We start from the raw sequence: 9,858 nt of genomic DNA, 5'->3' as shown, positions 1-9,858 counted from the left end.
TTATGGATTGTTCCTTTGTGAAGGTCTTTACAATGCTGTGATAACCATGGTTTTGGAGGGTTTGCTGCCTTTCATGGAAGTGTCCCATAAATATCCCATCCATATTGGGTGTGTACATGTGGATGTACATCTTACCAGACTGCCCAATCCCCTTTTCTATATGAGGAAAATCCATGACCATGATGATGGGTGAATGTCTTTACTTGCTAGCACTTGTGGTAATAGGCAGTGTCTGGTCTGGCTCTTCTACTGTGTGGGGCAAGCCTCAAATGTTTTGTCTGATACCTCAATGACCCACGGAGAGGTATTTGCTTTTTCTCCCAACCTATCACTGTCCCGGATGAAAACTCCCAATATCTGGAAACAGAAGGCGGAGGATCAACAGGTCTCACAAGAGTCTGTAGGGAGAGAGGGTCTTTTACCACTAATTGAAAGTGTTGATGTGAGTTATCTAATAGTAATGAACATCTGTTATCCTTTCCCCTTGCACCCCTCTCAGATCTCAAAGTGGCTCAAAAGAAACATTCTGCTTTTAATGAAACATTTGAAAAAGTGGTTGTGGTGAATCATTGCTAGGTACAAAATCACCCAGCTACCCTTGCTTTATTGTGCAAAATTGTATTTTGCACTTGGGGATGTCCTGTGTCAGATTTTCTCTTTTGAGGTTTATCATTGTTCAGGATGCCTGCATCCACAAACAAATGAATAAACAGAAGGCAAAAATAAAGTTTGCGATTCTATATTTTTTCTTAGATAATTGCTTTTCACTTTTGCTATGTGCTTGAATAATTGTCAACAATTCTGTTTAATTTTTAAATTTTCCTTTTTTTTGCCAAAATTGGCTTCACCCAGCACAAAAACACTCAAAAATGGATATACCCTCTATTCAAGACAGAGAGGACCTCTTTGTTAGATTTACTAAGTACACCAAGATGGTCCACCCAGTGCACATCCTGGTGCATACTTACTCTCCACTCTTGGGAGACTCCTCCAGAAACTATAAGTGCACCAAGTTGTGCGGAGGGAAAGAAAAAAAAAGTTCATCATGCAAAAGAGTGAATATCACACCAAGAAGTGGTCCACTTTAGAACAACTTTTGAATAAATAAACTTTTATTAAACTGATGTTACAAAATGTGGCCCATTCAAAATATAGGATAAGACCCAATCTCTGCCTGAAAAAATCAAAGAGTGGTAAAGTCATGTACTCCTCCGCACCCCCAGTCACAGCTCCGGGACTGATTGCTTTAAGTAAACTAAAATATAAAAAACTGACCTTGCTTGCATCTCCCTACATGCCATTTTCTATGCATGCCATTTTCTATGCCATTTTGTTTTATTAATCAAAGGTTATTCGAAAAGAATGAATATATATGTTTTACGCCTAATCTATATGAACAGTAGGATGATTTGAATGAGTTTAAACTTCATGAACTCTTTTTCTATCAGCTAGGTAAATAAATTAACAATCATGGTATGACCTTCAGTTATCTACAAAAAACATTTTTTTTCATCACTAGCAAATTATATCTGTAAAACTTCCCTTATCCTGTCTTACTTAACCCTAATCCTGTCTTACTTAACCCTTAGCATGGAATGCAACTAGGGGCACTCTTTAAGTAATATTTTAAAATAAAATACTTTATTAGATAGATAATTAAATGTTCCCTAAATGGCCAATGACCACCAGTAGCGAAATATTTAAAAACAAACATAAACAGTGAAAAAGGTGCAAAATGAGTGATTAAAATTGGCAGCGACTGCTGTCCTGCCTCACTATGTTAAGTATATTTTAGCAGTGAATCAATAATCACAATAGTAAAATATTGTAAGATCCTAAATTGTTAATCTCTCAATAAAGATTATATAATCTCTTTTAATGTCCTATTTGGTATGATATAACAATAGCTACTTTTAGCTTGACAGATAAATCAATATTATATCCAGGGCCGGTGCAAGGTCTGTAGGCGCCCTAGCCAAGGTTTCAGCCTACCCCCTCCCCCCTACGAGGTTATCACACACAAAAAAATTTTAGAAAATTTTTACATTTTGAAAAACAAAACAATATATAAATAAGTATGTGTGAACACCTTGTGGACCACAATGGGCCCGTATTGTCACACACTCAAGGTGTCTCAGTAACCACCTACAGCACACAAACAATATTCTGATTGGTGAGGTTCTCAGCCCACAGCCAATCAGTGATCACTTTGGTTCAAGAAAGAGTGTAAAATAAAAAGAGCAACCCTTACCTTCTCCTGGCTGGCAAGGATGCAGTCCAGATGCACTGATGCATTTAACACTTTCCAAGCTCCACTTCTACCCTTTGGGAAGTAACAGCAGTAATTGATTTATTATTGCTTGTTGACATAATATACATTTTTCTACAACATAGTTTGCACTTCAAATATAGAGCATGAGGTGCCAAATAATAGTAGTTTTTCTCACGCATAGTTTGCAAATCAAATATAGAGTATGACGTGGCAAATAGTCATTTTTCTATGGTATAAAAAGGACTATTTGCCACCTCATGCTCTATATTTGATTTGCAAGCTATGCGGGCAAAAAGTGACAATTATTTGGCACTTCATGCTCCATATTTGATATGCAAACTATGGTGGAGAAAATTATTATTTTATTGGCACCTCATGCTCTATATTTGACTTGCAATTGTCAGATATAGAACACGAGGTGCCAAATAATAGTAATTTCCCCCCGCATAGCTTGCAAATCAAATATACAGCATGAGGTGGAAAATAGTCCTTTTTATACCATAGAAAAATGATTATTTACTACGTCATACTCTATATTTGATTGCAAACTTTGCGTGAGAAAAATTACTATTATTTATCACCTCATGCTCTATATTTGACAATTGAAAATCAAATATAGAGCATGAGGTGCCACTCCACCATAATTTTACAATGAAATAAAGAACATGAGGTGCCAAATAATAATCCAACCCCACCATTTTTATTTTTTTAACTCACCTCTTCTTTATTGGTCTTTGTGCACGCCTTTTTACAAATAAAAAAACAATAATAATATAAAATTAAAAATAACATTCTATTTACTTACTTTTTTTCTCTTGTCAGCAGACGCAGGGGGCTCTTCACACTTCTTCTGTTCTCTCTAAAGGCTGCCAAAACGCTCCTCGGCTTCCAAAAACACAGAGGAGGGGAGTGGAGCAGAGTGGTGCATGCTGGGAGGGGAGGGGGCACTGGGAAATAACTTTACTCACACTGTCAGTGACAGACAGTGTGAGAATATGGGGGGCGGAGACAGCATTTCTCTGAACCAGGAAGGACTGGAGGCGCAGCCGAAGAGGGCTAATATCATGTGTGAGTGCGGCGGGCAGCGCGACCCAAGCGCATCCTTTAAAAAAAAAAAAAATACGACACAGCAGGCGCCATTCCGCCGCTGTCCCAAACACCGCTGACTAGATTAGAAAATCTAGTCAGCGGCGCCCTGCAGGTCCCGGCGCCCTAGGCAATTGTCTAAGGTTGCCTAATGGGAGCGCCGGGCCTGATTATATCTGAAAATCTACTAGGTGAAAGAGAAAAAAATCTATTGAGAAATACACTACACCAGATTCAGAGGCTCTATACAAATACCAACCTCTGCGTGGAAATTGAACTGAGTAAAAGGCTTGTCTCCTTCTTGGTGAAATGATATGATACTATCACTCCTAAATCAATGTTATCTTAAGAGTAGGCTACACTATGATAAAAATAGAGAATGGTATGCTACTCTAAGCGGTTCACGTCCTGGATATACCAGGGGTAGTGCCGCTGTATACTGTTACCTAGAACCAAAAATTAAAGGATCTATTATAATAAAGCATATTGAGGTGAGTGTCGACGCGCGTTTCACATACACGCTTTAACAAGGCTAACCTATGAAAACCAATGGCAGTGTTTTTATAGGGAAGAGACATCCCCTGTGATTGCATCACAATTGTTCAGCCAATCAGATATCCTAAATATCGGAAAATACCACTAAAGGATTGACAGATGTTTAGACCTATCCTGAAGCTGAGAATGAAAGTCCCTTGATGAATTTGGTAAAATCAATATGGAATGGAAACGGAAAATGTTTATATGTGATAGCAATGACTATGCAGATAATAAAATATTTAAATGGGATACACAGAAATATCAAAGAACTTATAACTCTCTCAGTACATCTGAAGTGGACTCTTCGGAAAGTGAAATATCAATTATTTCCCCCAGAGAGGGGGATCGTTTCAACTCCAATACATCTTTTTTTTTAAAGAGGCCTCAGAAACCCGGAGGGAGGGGGAAATATGGACGTAAATCGATATGAAGGGGGAAGGGGAGGCGCAAGACCAAAAGAACGCAAAAGAAAACAGATGGAGGGACAGGAGGGCTCGTACCCCTTCAGAAGGAGCAACAGTCGTCCCAAATATTAAATGATACATTAAGGATCATCAAATTTTCCAATATACAACTTAACCCCATTCATATAGATGTTCTTAGCCGTGGGCTGACGTTTTCCCCCACTCGATCCTTTGACCGCTTTCAATGGGAGAAGGATTTGATGTTGTTCACTAGAAAACAATTATTAAAGCCATTTTTCAATGATCAGTCTAGAGAACTAAAATCAATAAATCAGATCTTGACTGATGAATCTATTGTTCATGTGACCGATGAGATTTTTCATACAGAGGAGGAGAACCTTACAGATTCAAGAAGAGCTCAATGAGTGTTTGCAAACATTGAATAAGACACAACATCATGGGCCTGGAATAAAACAACTTAAAAAGAAATCCAACTTTACTCCAGATATTTCCATCTGCCCTCAAATTAAAGTCCATCGAGACTTAGTTTCAAATGATCTGGATACATTTTTAAGAACAGATTGAGAACTCTTAATGACAACTTAACCAAACAGGAATTTAAAGCACTCAAAGAAATTGAAAGTTGGCAAGAAGTAGTGATTAAACCTTCTGATAAAGGAGGCAATGTTGTACTATGGCCAGTTGATAAATATACTACAGAAATATATAGACAACTTAACAATGCACATTGCTATAAAAGATTAATCTTTAATCCTACAGCCAACTTTCTGATTTTGTATAACAGTTTAATCAAGAGTGCGTTCATTAATGGAACCATCTCCAAATCAGATTATGAGTGTGAAGATACCACCCTTAGCTGGGATGACAGTTACTCTCTGTGGAATTCCACTCATTCGGGTAGACCAAAATATATCCAAAATAAGACTTTATTACGACAGCACAACACCACAAGATGTTCACAAGTTACAGGGTAAATGGTAGCACAGTGGTTCCCAAACTTTTGCAGTTCGCGGCACCCTTAGAGTCTCCAAATTTTTTCAAGGCACCCCTCCAAAAAAATTACTGAGCAGTCCTGTTTTAGAAGTAGTTGGGTCAAAAAATTGTAATAAGTATTTAGGTCACAACAAAAATACTTATTTAGTTGTATGTAAAAATGCCCCTCTGCATCTAGACACTCTGCCCCCTCTGCATCCAGGCACACTGCCCCCTCTGCATCCAGGCACGCTGCCCCCTCCTCTGCCCTCTGTCACGCTGTCCCCCCTCCTCTGCTCTGTCACACTGTCCCCCTCATCTGCCCTCTCTCACGCTGCCCCCTCTGCCCTCTGTCACGCTGTCCCCCTCCTCTGCCCTCTGTCATGCTGTCCCCTTCTCTGCTCTCTGTCACACTGTCCCCCTCCTCTGCCCCACTGTCCCCCTCCTCTGCCCTCTGTCACGCTGTCCCCCTCCTCTGCCCTCTCTCTCGCTGTCCCCCCTCCTTTGCCCTCTCTCACGCTGTACCCTCCTCTGCCCTCTCTCATGCTGTCCCCCCTCCTCTGCCCCGCTGTCCCCCTCCTCTGTCCCGCTGTCCCCCTCCTGTGCCCCGCTGTCCCCCTCCTCTGTCACGCTGTCCCCCTCCTCTGCTCTCTCTCACGCTATCCCCCTCTGCTGCCCGCTGTCCCCCTCTGCTGTCACACTCTCCCCCTCTGCTGTCCCGCTGTCCCCCTCTGCTGTCACACTGTCCCCCTCTGCTGTCACACTGTCCCCCTCTGCTGCCCGCTGTCCCCCTCTGCTGTCACACTGTCCCCCTCTGCTGCCCGCTGTCCCACTTTGCTGCCCGCTGTCCCCCTCTGTCACACTGTCCCCCTCTGCTGCCCGCTGCCCCCCTCTGCTGTCACACTGTCCCCCTCTGCTGTCACACTGTCCCCCTCTGCTCACCGTTGCCCCCTCTGCTGTCACACTGTCCCCCTCTGCTGCCCTTTGTCCCCCTCTGCTGTCACACTGTCCCCCTCTGCTGCCCGCTGTCCCCCTCTGCTGTCCGCTGTCCTCCTCTGCTGCCCGCTGTCCCCCTCTGCTGTCACGATCCTTTTCACTCTGCTCCGCGCCAGCCATAAAAAAAAGAGAACACAGAAGCTTACCAATCCGCCGGGCGCCGGGACCGAGCAGCCTCCTCTCTCTCGCAGCTGTCACTGAATATCGACGTCAGTGACAAGCTGCTGCGGGAGAGGAGGCTGCTGGGTCCCGGCGCCTGGCGGATTGGTAAGCTTCTGTGTTCTCTTTTTTTTTTATGGCTGGCCCGCGGCACCCCAGTGACAGCGCCGCGGCACCCCTGGGAGCCGCGGCGCACACTTTGGGAACTGCCGTGGTAGCATGTATCCTCCATCAGTCTCTTGCAGTCAGTACTTCAAAGTAATAATCTCGGTCTTTTTCACAGTCTTATCCTCCTGCAATATTACCACTACCGATTAACAAAACAGTCATGGTGTCGCCCAGCCTGGGTTACTGGCTGACACCGACCCTGTCCTGGTAGGGTTTTCTCCAGCGGCACCACGATACCTAGCCAAGAGTCCTTTATGCTGATATTTTGTACACCAGGATCCTCCAAGCTAGAATAGCTCCCTTGGCATTCTGCTCTCCCTGTATTCTTTGCTGTATACACAGGAAGTTAGATCAAATGTCTCAAACCTCCCCCTTACAGCAGGGTTCTCTCAGTGGACACTTTAGCTGCTAGACATACTGTCCCTGTTACCTTGATTATACAATGGAATGGCTTGACTCAATTATCTATTTTAGCTGGATACACTAAACATGGGGTTACAATATTACAGCAGGGAATGACACTGCACACTTACATGAAACAATAACACTTTTGACAAATTGTATCAGCAGTGTTACGCCATCTGAATCTGTGATACATTTTGATACAATAACATTTATATTGATACATATTGATACATTTCCCAATGCTATTTCAGCCAATGTATTACTGTGAAGGCACATTGCATATCATTTAGAAGTTCTAACCTCATTACCTCTCAGATTAACTGTTGACCTAGCTAATTAACATGGGCTGCCAGCTAGTTAAATCAGACATTATTCTGATTACAAACCAAATCTATGCTGCACCTCATAACAATGAACATTTGAGACAAATGGTAATTACATTAGCTAACAAAAGCAAAATGATTGCTGCTGTCCTGTTATTTTCACACAATATGGGAATATTCTTTACATTTATACTACATACAATATTGCAGGAAATAGCAAGGGCAAAATGTACCTAATAACATGAAATAATAATACACTGATGTTCTGGTGTATATACTTAGACTGGGCCAAGGATTAAAAGTACATTAAACTGTAAGAAACGGGTGATGAATACAAAGTTCTCAGTCCAGTAGCACCCTGTTTCCTCACAATGAGTTTCTCAAAAAGGAGAACCCCAGTATTCCTATTTTGTATGCCTTACTTAAGATCCATAAATGTGAAAAGAACCCATCGGGTAGACCTATCGTCTCGGGTAATGGCAGTCTAACCGAGAATGCCAGTAAATTCGTAGACCACCATCTACTTAGATTTGTCACTAGCTTACCATCCTTTACCTGAGATACTCTGGATGTTTTAGCAAACATTAATGATGTTACGGTCAGTCAAAATACCAAATTGGCTTAATTCGATGTTGAATCTTTGTATATAAACATCTCTCACCAACAAGGGAATAATGCGGTCCAATACTTCTTTAACATGGAAATACAAAATTACTTCAATAAGTTTTTAATATCACTTTTGGAATTTGAATTGGGGAAAAATTATTTCATTTTCGATGAGAAGTATTATTTACAAATTAGAGGCACCGCAATGGGCTCAGCATGTGCTCCAACGTATGCAAATGTATTCCTTATATGGTGGGAGGCTGAGACAGTGTTCCAAGAAGATTATGATAAATATACCAGCCATATGCTATTATGGCTGAGGTATATTGATGATATTTTCATTCTTTGGGAGGGGGAGAAGAGCCTCTTTCATGAATTTACTGACCAACGTTATATAAACCATCTTAATCTACGACTAATGTCAGAAATTCATGAGTATAAGATAAACTTCTTGGACCTCACAATCCAAATAGACTCGACTAGAAAACTAGTTACTGATATGTTTAGAAAATCTACTGCTACGAACAATCTCTTACATCATGCCAGTTCTCATTTTTCACCTGTGATCAAAGGGGTTCCTTAGGGTGAATTCCTTAGGACAATGTCACTCACCGGACTGTGAGTGCTACTTCTCGTGTATTCAGGAACCGTGGCCGTCCGCCATCCTGAGGGTCTGCGCATGTGCAGCCTTTCAAGCCTTCTATACCTGTTGCTTTTAGTTAATTGGCTGATCAGGCAACACTCCCTATTTAAAGCACCTGTGGTCAATACCTCGTTGCCTGATCTTGGAGTCTCATTCCCCATGAGCCTCTGAAGGTGTTCCTGTGTTTCCTCGTGTATTCAGCTCCTGCTGATTCCTGTTATTCGTTTGTGGTTTCCAGACCACTTCAACTCTCCTGTGTTCATCGTGTCTGCAGCCAGCTGATTCCTATCCGCTGCCTCCGTGCTTCTACAGAGTTCCTGCTCACTTCAACTCTCCTGTGTTCATCGTGTCTGCAGCCAGCTGATTCCTATCCGCTGCCTCCGTGCTTCTACAGAGTTCCTGCTCACTTCAACTCTCCTGTGTTCATCGTGTCTGCAGCCAGCTGATTCCTATCCGCTGCCTCCTTGCTTCTACAGAGTTCCTGCTCACTTCAACTCTCCTGTGTTCATCGTGTCTGCAGCCAGCTGATTCCTATCCGCTGCCTCCGTGCTTCTACAGAGTTCCTGCTCACTTCAACTCTCCTGTGTTCATCGTGTCTGCAGCCAGCTGATTCCTATCCGCTGCCTCCGTGCTTCTACAGAGTTCCTGCTCACTTCAACTCTCCTGTGTTCATCGTGTCTGCAGCCAGCTGATTCCTATCCGCTGCCTCCTTGCTTCTACAGAGTTCCTGCTCACTTCAACTCTCCTGTGTTCATCGTGTCTGCAGCCAGCTGATTCCTATCCGCTGCCTCCGTGCTTCTACAGAGTTCCTGCTCACTTCAACTCTCCTGTGTTCATCGTGTCTGCAGCCAGCTGATTCCTATCCGCTGCCTCCGTGCTTCTACAGAGTTCCTGCTCACTTCAACTCTCCTGTGTTCATCAGGTCAGCGCTCCGCTGCTTTCATCTCTGCTACTGGATATCAGACCGCCTCAACTCTCCCGTGTTCTTCACGTTCCAGTTCTTCTTACTACTGCTTCCAGAGTATTGCCTCGTTCATGCTGGTTTACCTGCCGTGCACTGCACCAACCTGATTACCGCTTCCACCTTCCAGTGGTCTCTCCTCCTGCCGGCCTTCAGCTGTTCACGTCTCTCTGACAGCCTGCTCTCCTGAACCGCGGTATGCATACTTCTCATTGACTTTGCTTGTGTATTGCATATCTAGCTGGACTGAGTTGTGTTCTTCTCCGGAGTCTCCTATCCACTGAGACTATTGCTACCATTGACTT

The sequence above is a fragment of the Mixophyes fleayi genome, chromosome 9 (assembly GCF_038048845.1).
Source record: "Mixophyes fleayi isolate aMixFle1 chromosome 9, aMixFle1.hap1, whole genome shotgun sequence".
Classification (NCBI taxonomy): domain Eukaryota; kingdom Metazoa; phylum Chordata; class Amphibia; order Anura; family Limnodynastidae; genus Mixophyes; species Mixophyes fleayi.
Note: the sequence above shows the minus strand (reverse complement) of the source record.